The 15,971-nt window shown below is 38.5% G+C and overlaps 1 protein-coding gene across 6 annotated transcripts in view; it reads right to left on the bottom strand.

The window, feature by feature from the left end:
* Positions 1-15,971, bottom strand: part of BMPR1B (bone morphogenetic protein receptor type 1B) — a 499,194-nt gene that overhangs the window by 353,759 nt on the left and 129,464 nt on the right.

Raw genomic sequence — 15,971 nt, forward strand, 5'->3', positions numbered from 1 at the left:
CAGGAGGGTTCCCTTTTCTCCACAGCCCCTCCAGCACTTGTTATTTGTGGACTTATTAATGATGGCCATTCTGCCTGGTGTGAGGTGGTATCTCATGGTAGTTTTGATTTGCATTTCTCTTATAATCAGCGATGTTGAGCATTTTTTCATGTGTTTGCTGGCCATCTGTATATCTTCTTTGGAGAAATGTCTATTCAGGTCTTTTGCCCATTTTTCCATTGATTGATTGTTTTTTTTGCTGTTGGGTTGTATAAATTGCTTATATATTCTAGAGATTAAGCCCTTGTCCGTTGCATCATTTGAAACTATTTTCTCCCATTCTGTAAGTTGTCTTTTTGGTTTCTTTTTGGTTTCCTTTGCGGTGCAAAAGCTTTTCAGTTTGATTAGGTCCCATGGGTTTATTTTTTAAACCGGCTGCCAGCACGTCGTTGCACCCAGGCCACAAGAAGAAAACATTTATGAATCTTGTTCTTATTACACTGATAACTAAGTCCATACAATTTAGCACTTACATCTTATTCATACCTATATTGCCTAGCACAATGCCTAGCAAATATTAGGGACTTCCAAGTTTTATAGAATTGACTTTAATAGTTTATGTGTTCAACTGTTTCACTGAACTCTTATTAATTTTGATTTAAGACCTTTCTAGGCAGGAACCACTTTCAACATTCTTACACCAAACCACTCTTTTGCACGAATTCTGTTTGAGAATTGAATTTACATTTGTATTCAGTGTAAAACAATGTTTATGTTGTCATATATAAATGTATATATTCTACCTAAAATTATTTGAGAACATTTTGCTAGTATTTTTTATTATGAATTTTTTGTTAGCGTTTAACTTCAAAAACGCTAAATAAAACTTACCTCATAAGTGCTTACTAATGCTTACTAGTTACAGAATACATGTTTTCAATTAGTAGGTTGCAACACCTTTTGGCTTTATTTTCGCCACAATTTTCTGTGGCAGTAAATTTAATTTCAAAAGAAAGTAGCTATAGATTATGGAACCCAGCATAGCTGGGTAACACATAAATAAGTCTCAGCCAGCTTTAAAAGCATATTAAAGAGAGTTGTGAAATATACGTGTAAACATGAAATTCTGAAGTGTTAATCCAGTGACACTTAAGTATTGGTTCCAGTTTATAAACAGATTCTTTTAAAGCTTCTAGGCAAAATCTGAGGAATAGCAATGGCGTGCCCTGTCACAGCTGGTAAGACTTAAAGTATATTGTGAGCTCTAATGATCTCTCTTAGAACTCATTATTCCTAATTATTATAAATACCATATTTCCAAAATCTCCAATTTTAGCAACCTATGGTATTTGGATAAAGTTGGTGCTAAAAGTAGACTGAATCAGGATCTTTTTTTCTAATAGTTTAAATGTACCTCTTTTAATTCATGAAGTTTGAGGACACACTAGATTAGGTACCTATGTGACATTAACATCTAAAAGAACCGAAAACATATTTTTATTTCTGATTTTGTTTAGGATCTGAGTCTGAATTAAGAATCCTAGGTACAAATGCCCTTTGAGAATAAGTTAGCATCCTTCTTAAAAGTTCTGAGGTCTTTCAAATACTCAAAGAAAAGGCTTCTGTTGTTGATGCAACTCATTACTGTATCTTTATGAGAAAAATATGTTTTAAACATAACAAGGCATTAAGTAATGCGAAACACTTTTTCATAGAACACTCTGCATAGCCCTGGGAATAAACAATAAACAAAGCCCTCTCCCTGCCCTGGAGGGGTTACAGTCCCACTGGAAAGGCAGACCAGCAATCAGGTTACATGGATAGTAAACTGTTCACAAGTCATGAGCTTGGTAAAGTTCTCCAAGAAAACCAAGAGTTTTTTGTGGATGAAGTACAATGAATTTTTAATTCACTTAATATTTTGGGGTGTTTTTTTTTTTGTTTTGTTTTGGGTGAAGTTAAAGCATCAACTTTTGAATCTGACCACCTGAGTTAAAATCCTGCCTCACACAGTCAAGGTCCAGCACCCTAATAAAATGCTTCTTGCTTCCCTTACTTCTTTTTTCACCAGTTGTATAATGCGGATCTCAATGGGCCTCATGGAGGAAGAAGTGGAATAATACTCTCAACAAGAAAGATAGGCTTCCTAGGCTTCAAGGAGCTCAGTTTTGCAGCAAAGATCAATAATAAATCCAGGCAATTTCAGCTTGTTCAGCTACTCACTCATCCTGAGCAAACTGAAGGGGCAGCAGTGAATAAAAATTCACATATGACATACATCTTTCAGGAACTGATCCTGGTGGCAGGAAAGCACTCCTTTAACTATGATGGAATACAATGCTTTCAAGCCAGCCTTTCAAAAACCAAAGTGTCATTAGCTGAATTCTGTGCCACCATTAAGGTGCTACCAACGGGGTCCAAATGTGCAGTACAGCATGAGCTCCTTGTTAAAAGATCTGTTTCTCCCCATGAAGCAGATACGTACATATTCCCATAGAATCTCTGTCAGCATGTACTTGAACATCTCAAGAGCATCCAGATTAGAGAAAAAGGTCACAAGCAATGCTCTATTTGTGAGCGACTGAATAAGAGTCTCAAATCTAGGTCCTTGGGGAGGAGGGAGAAGAACTTGTTTACACACACAGAGTAAGCAGCTGTTTAAGTGGTGTGACTGGAGGGGGTGATGAAAGGGCCTCTGGGCTAAAAATACCTCCATTGGCTGCACCCCAGTGCCCCAGATTCCCACACAGTTCTTTCTTTGGAGCTCACGTGGAAACTCCTGCTAAGATGCAACTGGCATTGGAGCTCCTTTAGCTATTATCAGCCATTATTCTGGCTCAAATTAGTTTAGTTCATTAACCACCCTTATCATTTAACAGTGCCCAGAGAACGAGATGCCACAAAGAGGAGTCGCCAAGGTGAGTGAGGATTAATAAAGGTCTGGATATGTATTAGGGTTTTTCCAGTTAGGAAAAACAAGAGGGGGGGCATATGTTAGGCCCCTTCACACTGAGAGGACTGAGCACATTCTAACCATAAAATTGTGCCCTCTGGCCCAAGGCTAACCCTGTAAGAGCAAAGTAGCAGTCCTGAGACTGTGGGATGTTTTGCTATAAATATTCACTTATTCACTTCCCACCCCAAATCAGTGTAGACTAATAAACCCTTTCTTAAAGCAAGATAACATATATTTTCAATTATTCAAAAGTATAATTACAAAGGGTGAGCGAACAGCTTAGTGGTAGAGCATTTTCTGAGACACAACATCTTGACTAAAAATCAGGAGCACCCGTAGAACTTCCACTAGACTGTACGTCCCATCATGAGTAGAACTTTGTTTCTATTCTGTTCACTGTGTTAACCTCAGCACCCCAGAAAGTCCATGGCATATAGCAGGTGCTCAACCAGAGACAATGCAGGCTGGAAGCTAAAAGCTTAGACCCTACCAATGAGGTCCAGCTCTGTCTCTTATTAGCTGTATAACCCCGAGCAAGGTTTTTAGCCTCTTTGTGCCTCAGTTTCCTCATGTGTAAAAAGGGGGTGATACTAGCACCTATTTTATGGAAAATAAATGGGTTAAATAAAGTACTTATAGCAGTGTCAGGCACAAAATTAGCAGTGTTATAAATACTGGCTAGGAGCATTATTGTTTGCTGAATCAATGAGGAGATCTAGAAGGCTAAACTAAAATAGCAAGACTATAGGAGTCCCGTTGTGGCACAGCAGAAAAGAATCTGACTAGGATCCATGAGGATGCAGTTGGATCCCTGGCCTCCTTGAGCAGGTTAAGGATCCGGCACTGCCATGGGCTGTGGTGTAGGTCACAGATGCAGCTCAGAACTGGCATTGCTGTGGCTGTGGTGCAGGCTGGCAGCTGTGGCTCTGATTTGATCCCTAGCCTGGGAAATTCCATATGCCATAGGTACGGCCCTAAAAAGCAAAAATAATAATAATAATAATAAATTAACGAATAAAATAAAGTAGAAAGACTATAGATAAAAGCACAAGACAAAGTCACTGTAAGGAACTGCTACAGGGGCATCTGTCAAGGAGGCTTTAATAAAGTAATAAAAGATTGAGGACAAAGAGCCGTACTGTTTTCATTACAGAAAAATAATCCCGAGTACTTGTCCTTAAATCTAGGTTAAGAGAAGAGCTTTAAAAGAGCAATCTAAAAAGTAGTGCCTGGCACCAATGTAGAGTTTCTGACAATTTTTTAAGTTCCCCTGGTGAGTCTCCTGTGAAACGAGTTCGGAACGACCTACCTACAGCTGGGCTTTCCAGTCTTCCCCACCTCAGAGCATTTGAGGCTTTCAACACACTCCTTCCAAGTAAGAGAAGCTCCCCAGGAAAGTGGTGGGAAGACACATAGAGTGGAGGCATCCAAAAAGGTTTTTCAGATGTCCCCTACACCTTCTCTTGCGGTGCATCTACCTCCCATCTGCACCCCATAACCTCGGAGCATAGAGCAGATACTCTCTCTCTCTCTCTCTCATCCCCAAGAAGCAAAAGAAAGTTTTGCAGTATTTAGCAACCAGCCAGACACAGGCACCAATCAATCAGAATGCTACCAGCTGAATGCAGCAATAGTATATGGCTCCTGATGAGCCCTGCCTACAAGGGAGACAGGATTTCCATTCTGCAGAGGCAGGAAGAGAAGCGGAGGCCTTGAGGCTATATGCCAAAGGCCACAAATTGAAGAAACTGTAGAGCCAGAATCTCAACTACTCAAAGAATGAAAAGGGGAAAAGTCTGAAACCATGAAAGGAAAATGACACTCAGTATTTGAAAATTTCTGTGCCTAAAAACTAATTTTCTAGGAATTTTGTGGTATGTTCTTCTCAGAATTAAGCTGCTGTACTAACCAGTAATTCTCAATGGACTTTAGAGGTGTGAAATTACTATCTTTATGACAGACACATGGAGAAGCAAAGTTCTGTGCGCCTTTCTCTTTCACCTTAAAGACTTTAAGAAAGGAATGAGCCGGGATCCCTTTATTTTCCTTGATAAGAATGCCTTCTATATGACCAACTTCTGTAAAATTCACTTTCTAGAAGATAAATTCTAGAAAACAATGCAATAGATAGATTTTCATTAAGAATCATTTCATGTCTTTTTTATTTCTATAGAAAAATAACTTGAGCTATTGAAAAGCAATGGTGAAGAATAATGGTCATCAATTCAGGAAGTCTGATTTAGATCCTATTTCACATCTTACAAGTTCCAAACAGAATGGAGAGTTACATACCAACAGTTCAAATTTTATAAGTAGTAGCATAAATCGAAACTATTTATCAGATATATGAGAAGGGGGTTGTAATGACACACACACTTTTAAAATAAAACAGACGTGAAAGAAAATAAATAGACCAAAAAAACTATACAATGCCAAAATACCAGATAAAATGTACATATATACTATATTCTATGAAGAGTGTCACTGTTTAGCATAAAATAGGCTAAGTTCTCCAAAAAGAAAAAAATAATAATCCACACATCCACGCACACACAAAAATAAAATGTAAACAAATTTCAAATCTGTTTGACATAAATGTTCATACTGGTAGCCAAAAGCAAAGAAAAAAATTGAGCATAATAATAATAACCTAATAAAAATGTCACATGAGGTGGGCTATGGCATCACTCACAGTTTGCAGCCCAGCAAAGCCTGCGCTTAGGACCGGTAAGCAACCTTCCCAAGATCACTCACCTAGTTAGGGGTGATTCTGGGGTTTATATCCAGACAGCCTAACTCCAGCACCCATGTTCTTTATCACAATGTCCCCTCAAATTAGCAAAAATATCATTTCTAATATTTTAGTATCAATTTATCAATAACCACTAAATCAACAAAATTAAAAATATTATCAATATTGATTATTCATCATTAGTAGGAGGATTTATTGCACAGATCTGAAAGAAAGTTAGCAAAATGTTTCCAAAGCATACATTCCTTTTCCCAGTAATTCTACTTTTAGGAATATAACCTCAGGAAATAAGTGAAATAAAGTGAAAGACAGGAGAATTACTTGCTGGAAAATATGCATAATCCCTAGTATTATATAATAGCACTATTTTTAATTATAATAGTCAAATATCCATCAATACAGGTATAACCAAGTAAATTCTGGTACATTAAAATGTATGATCATTATGACCATATTACAACATGGAAAATGACAGTTATCTTAAATATGAAAATGAACATGTCTGAGAGGGACTAAGGAAGAAAGGGAAAACACCTCATTAATTTGAGATAGCAAAGTTCACACTAGTTTTTTAAAATTTAGTTTCCCATTAACGCTGTTATTTTGTGTAACGTATTCTGTGCAGAAAATAGCTTAAAATTATACACCACAGTAACATATGCAACATGCCCACCATAAATCTGGACAAATACTAACCATTTAATCAACAGCGGATAATAACAGCTATAGCTAACACACTTGCTATATTGCCCTGCACTGTTCCAAGGTCATTAGATGAATTAACACTTTAATCCTCTGAACAATCCTATAGGTGCATTGTTTCCTGTTTACTAATAAACAAGGCAGAGGAATGGTTAAGTAATTTGCCTACATTCATCCAGCTAATCAACTGCAATGCCAGGATGTGTTCCAGAGCCTACACTCTTAAGAGTTCTGCTCTTTGGCACTCGCCATGTGACCCTGTCAAAAATTATTACTGGAAAGCAGAATGAGGACATAGGTAAACAATTAGTAAGCATAATGTTTACATACGCCAGTAACATGCTGTGGATTTAGGAAGGCTGGCTGAGTCCAAATTAAAGAGAAATCATCTCTTCAGGTTTTCCTTCACCAAATTTTGGACTTATAAACATGATACTATGTTTAAAAGAGAATTTTAAGATAAATAAAACAAAAAGATCACCAAAGAAATATGTTTTATGAAAACAATCTAATTTTTTAATCATTGCAACATACCCTTATTCTTTTTTTTTTTTTTTAGGGCTATACTTTTGGCCTATGGAAATTCCCAGGCTAGGGGTCAAATTGGAGCTGCAACTGCCGGCCTACACCACACCATCACCAGATCTGACCTGAGTCTGTGACCTACTCCACAGCTCCTGGAAATAGCGGATCCTTAACCCACTGAGCGAGGTCAGGGATTGAACCTGCATCCTCATTGATGACGGTCACGTTCTTAAGCCACTAAGCCACAACAGAAACTCTCATTCATTTTTCAATGTTATTACCTGTTTAAATATTTGGAACAGATGTTACATGAGTTATTTGAAACCGGTTTTAACATTATTTTTTCTCTCCAAATACAATCAAAACGTCTTCAAACTTCACCTCTGACCTTCTGACGTCCAAGGTCGTTTCCTTGGCAACTGCCCGCCTGGGACTTCCACCTTTATGTCTTACAGACACAGCAACTTAATGATGCCCCAAAACTAAGCTCCTGATTCTTGCCCTCCCCGTCTTGGTGTTGCTAAGTCCATTCTTCCAGTTACACCAGGGGAAAAGCTCACTTTTCCATGCTCAACCGCGCTCTGTCGGACCACACACACAGCCTGTCTGCACCTGTGGTCTCGGTGGGACCATCTCTCACCCCCCAGCCCCCCGCCACTCTGCTCCAAGTCACCATTTTCTCTCTTACCTGGATGGCTGAGTGAGTGCCCTCGCCACCTCCCACCCTAGCCCACTACACTCTGCCCTCAACATCACAGCCCAGGCTCTCCTTTCCCAACTTCAGATGTTACATCCTGTTTAACTCAAGAAAAATGGCCAACATCCCCACAGCGGCCCACACTGGGGCAGTGACGTGGCCGCCGTCTCGCTCTCAGACTTCCTCCCCTCCCCTCTGCTATCCTCTTCCAGGCTCCCTGCCACCCCTGGGGTCCCTCACCTACAGGCCTCACAGCTTTGCACCTCAGTCTAGGCACCGGCTGCTCCCTCTACTTGAACATCCCTTCCCTGGAACCCAAAGAGCTCATCTGCTCCCACGGTCGGGTCCCTCCTCACACGCTGCCTGCGAGGCCCTCCCTGGTCCCTCCGTAGAGGACAGACTTTCCGTCGTTGCCAGGCCCCGTGCCCTGCCTCGCTTTTCCCTGTAGCTGCTAGGACCACCTGCCACTGTGTGCAGAGTTTCTTACTTGATGTGTTATCTGTCTCCCTCCGGAGAACATTCGACTCCATACTGGCAGGAGTTTTATAGGTCATGCTTCTCTGAGCATACGCAGATCTTCTCTAAATAGTCAGATAATTAACCACGCTGATACTAAAATTAGAACAATGGTTAAAATCCTTATGTGGGATGGAGCGAGGGAAGAGGCCTTAGAGGAAAATAATTATTATCACAGTAAGCAGTAATCCAAGGTATCTTCAAGAGTTCCCTTGTGGCTCAGCAGAAACGAACCCGACCAGTATCCATGAGGATGCGAGTTCAATCCATGGACTCGCTCAGTGGGTTAAGGAGCCGGCATTGCTGTGAGCTGTGGTGTAGGCCAGCAGCTGTAGCTCTGATTTGACCCCTAGCCTGGGAACCTCCATATGCTGCACCTGCAGTGCTAAAAAGCAACAACAAAAAATAAAAACGAAAAAATGAAAAGTTGTCTTCATCTTCTTGTATATTTTTTATTTTTCCTGTATTTGATATATAATGTAAAAATCTATCAACTGTATTTAAAATTAATTTATTAAAACTTGGTCAAATATACCATTCAATTTTACTTACCATTATCTTTTCCATTTCTCATGACAAACCAAAAAAAGAGACCCTTTCAGAGACTAACTGATGACAAACTTTTGGCAATTCTACTTGTGGCCTCTCTTTCCCAGTCATTTTGAGCTCTCCGCTCCAGGGAACTGCCCTCGTCCTCTCTCCCCTGTCTCTGGTCTTTCCAACATTAACACACCATTTGCAGAACTAACAAGATTCTCTAAGATACGGAGCGTATCATCGTCCAAATTAAAAACTCACACAGAGATATCTAGTGCCTACAGAAAAAAGCAAAAAGCCTCAATATGGACCTGCGAAAACCAGTCCAACCTATAGGGAAAGGCACAATTCCTCCCCAAACTGCCAAACACTCAGCCTTTCACAACGAATTCCAGGATCCCAATCATGTTATGAATGGTTAAAACCTGTACCTCTTTGCCCTAAATACTCTCCTTCTATTCCAGGTAAATACCAATTGAGATTATTCAAAAGCAATTTGCTATGTTAGTTGATGAAAACTTCAAAATGCCCCTAAAAACATCATTCTCTTCCACCTTCACCATTTCCCCTGTAGCATGATTGATTACGTGTTAGGTTCATAGATAAAGAGCTTCTCTCCCCGAACTGACTTGAAATTCCAGAGAACTAGGGAAATAAATGTGTGCCCCTCACACAACACACAGCTGGTGCCCAATAAATATTTGTTTAATGAATGAGAATATAAAACAATATCTTGGCCGAGCATACCAAGTAACCTAGAAGAAAAAAGCTTTACATGTCCTCTATATATCGCTGCTATCATTTCTATAGCACACATTTTTGAACTATAAAAACTCAACATTTTCAAGTTTTCAAACAGCACGAGGCCTTTATGAGGACCCTTTCCATCTCAAAGCCTATAAATCCTATGGAAAAAATAAATTTCCACATCTCCGAATATAGTAAAATTGTGTTTATATGGAAACACTGGCACCACATTTCAGTAGAAAACTTTTTTTGGCACTTATTCACAGGGAGCAATAAATCATTTCCTTCTGCGAATGAATGTTATTGTGGGTGGGCCTTTTCTACAGAGAAAATATTTGGATTCAAAAGTTCCCTCCCTGGCCCTGGAGAAAGTTGTCATGACCAAGGTATCAAGGCTTAGCAGTTCTTAAACTTAGGAATTTTGTACTCCAACATTCAGTATAACCTTGATTTTTAAAAGAGCCATTAATTCTCTTAGGAATCAGCCCAGACTGGGGTGTGATAGCCCTACTGGAGTCATTTTATTCATGAATGAAAAGCAACAGTGATGAAGGAAGACTGAGATGAAGTTGACTATCTATGGGCAAGCACACATACTATATTCCCAGTCCCTGCCAGGTACCTGAGGACCTATGAATGAGTTCCAGCCAATGAGATGTGGGCAAAATACGGGCAGCCGCTCCAGGCCTGGACCATGAGAACTTCCAATGTGCAATTTCCCTGCTCCCTCCCCTCAGCTGGCTTGAAGCACATAAGGACCATGGAAGCCGTACATGTAAAATGATGGAGCCATAAAATAAGATCAGCCCAGGTCCTTGAATCATTAACCCAAGAACCATCCACCAGTCAGAAAAACTCTTGTGAACTGTATGTGAATATGAAATTTACTTCTATTTTTTCTAATGGTTGAGCACTATATATCTTAAGATATCATCATTATGCAACAGTTAGCATTATTGTAAGTAAATACACTAAGTCTAAAAATAATTTGAGAACTTTTCATTAATAAGTCTTCAAACACCTTTATTATGTTACCTTTTTCTCATTTCATAAGGAGATGAAGAACATCGCATTTTTCCTTGTAACCACTAACCTTTCTACCCAATCTGCCTATATTATGCACTATAAAGGAATTTTACATACAAATTATATTTACATACTATATGCTATTAACTAAGATACCTGATCCTTGCTTTGTATCTATAAAGCATGTAAGTAATTTATATATAAATGTAAAATGTATAAAGTATAAGCTATCTATTACACACAATATGTAAATAAAACAGTATCTGATCCCTGTTGTAAAGAATCATGCTCAACTATCCCAATGAGCATCAATTAATTACCCTATCATGTGCCTGACACTGAGGAAGACACCCAACACTCAACAAGGATCAACATCATAATGCCCTTTTTCCTACAGCAGAAAAGCGGACTGGTATTCTCGAGTCCTTCGGATCCTTAGCCACTGTTTCTAAAACACACTTGTTTCACTCTTCAGAAAGAAGAAAAAAAGTTATTGATGCAGACTACGGTTTCTCTTTTCTACAAGCTGGCAGGAAGAGACAGCACAGTGCATACAAAAGAGAGAGAAAAAAAATTAAGGAAAAAAAGCATTTAATGAGAATATTTAGTAAATGAGAAGAAAACACCTATAACTAGACAAATTGGTTACTTGTACTCGTCTTACAGTCAGGATGACCCTCAGAGACTTGAAAGTGACATTATCTAAAGCTTACACATAGTAAAAGAACTGATGTGCTATACATTTCTCAGAGTCACAGTAACCTCATTTCAAGAGAACTTATGGTTTGTTTGTTTTTTTAATTATAATGGTATAAAGGGAGTCAAACTAGAAAGTGTTCAAAAAAGAATAATTTCACATGATGTCTTACCTACATACAATACTCAAGGAACAAGCATCTATTAAGCTCTCCTCATGTGCCCATAACACACTGCTGCTACTCTAAAATTTGATTAAAATAGTATAAAAAGTAAGCAAAAATCAGTGGTCAAATGGGTTGACCTATAGTATCAAAGAAGTGTAGAATTCGTGTGTTTTTAAATACTCAATTAGCAAAAACTTCTGAAAATTTAAGCAAGGTCAATGCTAAAGGGTTAAAATAAAACAGGAATTCTGATACACTGCCAGTCCTGACAAAAATAACCACAATCCCTTTAGACAGTGATTTTGAAAATTTCTATCTAGGATCTTATAACTTAGGTTTCTTTGAACATTAAAATTCTACCTTTGGAAACTAGCCTAAGGAAAAAATCATAACCAAATAAAAAACTATGTGCCAAAAATGTTCATCTCAACAATACTTCCAATAAAAAAAAAAAATGCAACTCAACTAAATTTGTAACGGCACTGGACTGGCTGAGTGAATTATGGTACACCAGCAGGATGTAACATTAAGCAGTCATTTAAGTCACACTTAGGTAATGTTACTCTATTATAAAATAGTATAATAATTATGAGCAATCTAAAATATATATAAAGAAAAAGGTGAAGACTAAGATACTAAAAATAGACATTGACCAAGATGGTGACATAGGAGGACGTGAAACTTGCCCACACCCATGAACACATCAAAAAATACATCGACATATGGAATAACCCTCACTGAAAACCAACTGGAAACTGACAGAAGGACTCCTATACCACGAAGACTTTTACAAAGTTTCACAGCTAATTGGACAGGAAGAAAAGAACCTGTGCCCCTGGGAGGGGTCACAGTGGAAAAGGCAGAATAGATGAGCAGGGACTGGTCTAGTGGAGTGAGTGACAAAAGTCACAGATTGGGCACCCCAGTCCTAGGGACCTAGAAAGGGGAGAAGAATCCCATTGGCTGCTTGGAGGATGGCTGGGACTAAAGGGAAAGCTGTGAGAAGCCTGGACTCCACTCATGAGTAGCACACATGCTGACTCAGGCAGGGGAGAGAGAGTGGAAAAAGGTTTCCCATGACTGCACCTCAGCACCTGCACCAGCCCAAGTGGAGAGAATACTCCAGGCCCACTTACTACATGTTACAGCATGGCACTGGATCTAAGACTGCCACAACTGGGTAGAAACCCCAGCCATGAAATACAGAGGCAACCTGGTCCCAGGGAGGAGCCTGGGTTAGGCAATGGCATCCATCATTGGCGCTTACTCAAGCAATGCATCAAAGAGCCCAGAACTCTGATGGAGACTGCTCCACCGCAGTTCACAATCTGATATACATCAGGAGTCAATATGCCCTGCAGCATAGCTCCACAACAGGGCATGGGCAGCAGAGGCTAGGTACAGTGATCTACTTTGAGCGACAAAGCAGACATGAACCAGAGGCTGTGTTTGAGCAGAGTGAGGGGAAACAGAGGTGGGCACCTTCACAGAAAGTGCATCAGAGACAGCTGGGACCCCTGCTTGCAGCCTACACAAGCTCAAAACCAAAACATGCCCGTGCACTTCAGTGCTCTCCTACTTTAGGGCAATGTCCAACACACACTCAAAAGGAACTGAGCCAGCTCCAGCCAAACCTTAGAGCTTCTGCTCCAGCAACTTGGGTCAGACCCTTCCCCTAAAAAGCAGCAATAGCCACTGAAGAGAGAAATCCCACCTCACACCTAACATCAGCTCTAGCTCTTCCATATCCAGAATCACCCCTACAAAGGTGACACCTACCAGCACACCTTGAGGAAAGGTATCAATTGTGTCCATGTCAAATCCAGCTCTCAACCAAAGGGACTGGACACAAGCAGTCTTTATAGTGATGCTCCCACAAAAGAACTCCCCCTTCAAAATCACAACAGGTAACTTTTGACCTAAATTCACATGGGCAGAAAAAGTTAAGCAAAACGAAAATGCAAAGAAACTGCTCTCAATTTCAAGAGCAAGAAAAAGCCTCTGAAAAAATAATGAAATTACCAAAGAACTCAAAGCATTGCTAATAAGAATGTTAACTGAATTAGGAAAAGAAGAAAGGAATACAGAATTTTAACAAGGAACTAGAAAGTTTTTTTTAAAAAATCAGAGATGAAGAATAGCTGAAATAAACACACTAGAAGGAATGAATAGCAGACTAGGTGATATAGAAGAACACATAAGTGATCTTAAATATAAAATAATGTAAATCACCCAACCTGAACAGCAAAAGGAATAAATTTAAAAATTAAGAATGGTTTAAGAGTCTCAGAGATAACAAGCATACCAGCATTGCATTATAGAGATCCCAGAAGAGAGCAGAACGAGAAGGGACAAAAAGTGTATTTGAGGAAATTATGGCTGAAAACTTCCCAAACCTGAAGATGGGAACAGATATCTAAGGTAAAGGTAGCACAGAGGGTCCCAAACAAAATGGACCCAAATAGAACCACGCCGAGCCATAGCATAATTATAATAAGAAAAGTTAAAGAGAATTCTAGATGCAGCAAGATTTTTTTTAAAAAGTTATATACAAGGTAATCTCCAAGAGTTATATACAAGGGAATCAGCTATCAGATTATTTTTTTTGAAGAAATTCTATAGGCCACAAGGGAGTGGCAGGATACACTCAAAGTGCTGAAAGGGAAAAATCTGCTCTACCCAGCAAGATTATCATTTAGAATCAAAGAGAGAAAGAACTTCTCAGATAAGCAAAAAGTAAAAGAGTTCATCAATATTAAACCTATCCTAAAAGAAAGGTTAAAGGATCTTCTCTAAGTGGAAAAGAAAAAAACAATCTACAGTTAAGGGAAAATCCTACTAGGAAAAGCAAATATATAGTAAGAACCGAAGATCAAGCACTTAAATAGGCAAGTATGAAGGTTAACCTAAAAAAAATTGTAAGAGCAACTATAGCTACAGAAAATAGTGAAGGGATAAACATCAAGATGTAAAATATGACATCAAAAACATAAAATGTATGAGGTTGTGGGTTTGATCCCTGGCCTCACTCAGTGAGTTAAGGATCCGTCATTGCCGTGACGGATCTGTGTAGGTCACAGATGTGGCTCAGATCCTGTGTTGCTGTGGCTCTTGCATAGGCTGGTGGCTACAGCTCCGATTAGACCCTAGCCTGGGAACCTCCATGTGCCACAGGTGCAGCTCTAGAAAAGACAAAAAGACAAAAAGACAAAAAAAAAAAAAAACCCATAAAATGTGAGGTAGGAAAGTAAATGCAGATCTTTTATAATGTGTTTGAACTTAAATGACTATCATTTTTAAAAAAGTAGTTATATTATAGGTCAGCATATATGAACCTCGAAGTAACCACCAACCAAAAGCCTACAGCAGATAAATGACAACTACAAAGAAAGGAATACAAGCATACTACTATAGAAAATCAAATCACTATGTGAGATTCAAAGAGAAGAAATGAACAGAGAAGAACTAAAAAAAAAAAGAAAGAAAAAAGGAAAACAAGTAATAAGATGGCAATAAATATACACCTATCAGCAATTACTTTAAATGTCAAAAATCAGAGTGGTTAATTGGATTAAAAAAAAAAAAAAAAGACCCATCTAGATGCTGCCTAGAAGAGACCCAGATCAGAGCTAAGGACACACAGGCTGCAAGTGGAGGCATAAAAAAAATTTCATGTTAACCAAAAGAACAAGAAAGCAGAAGTAGCATACTCATATCAGACAAAATAGACATTAAGACAAAGGCTATAACAAAAAAAAGGGGACATTATACTCATTAACATGTATGCACTCAGTACGGCAACATCTAAATTTATAAAGCAAATACTAACAGGCATAAAGAGAAAAGCTGACAATAATAATAGTAGGGGACTTTAATAACCCAACTTATATCAATGGATAGATCACACAGACAGAAAATCAGTAAGGCAACAGTGGTCTTAAATGACACAATAAACCATGTGGACTTAATAGATATCTACAGAACATTACATCCTAAAATGGCAGAATACACATTCTTTTCAAGTGCACACTAGGAGAGATCACATGCTAGGCCACAAAATAAGTCTCAATAAATTAATAAAATTCTATCAAACATTTTTCCAACCACAATGGTATGAAACTAAAAATAAAGAAAATAGCCAAAGAAGAAACACATGTACATTAAAAAAAATATGCTACTAAAAAGTCAATGGGTTCATGAAGAAGTCAAAGAGAAAAATCAGAAAATAGCTAAGGACAAATGAAAATTGAAACACAACACATGAAAATCTATGGGATATAACAAAAGCACTGTTAAGGATGATGTTTAGAGAGATACAGTCCCTCCTCAAAACACAAAAAAAAATCTCAAACAACCCAACATACCACCTCCTCAAGGAATTAGAAAAAGAACAAAAAAAGCCCTAAATTAGTAGAAGAAAGGAAATAAAGACAGGCAAAATAGAAAACATCAATGCAACCAAGAGCTGGTTTTTTGGAAAGATAAACAAAATTGATAAACTTTTAGCCAGGCTGACCAGGAGAAAAGAGAAAGAGCCCAAATGAAATAATAAATGAAAGAGAAGAAATAAAAACCAATACCACAGAGATATAAAAAAATCCTAAGAGAATATTATGAACAACTGTATGTCAATAAATTGGACAATTTAGAAGAAATGGACAAGTTTCTAAA

Source organism: Sus scrofa, chromosome 8, assembly GCF_000003025.6.
Source record: "Sus scrofa isolate TJ Tabasco breed Duroc chromosome 8, Sscrofa11.1, whole genome shotgun sequence".
NCBI lineage: Eukaryota > Metazoa > Chordata > Mammalia > Artiodactyla > Suidae > Sus > Sus scrofa.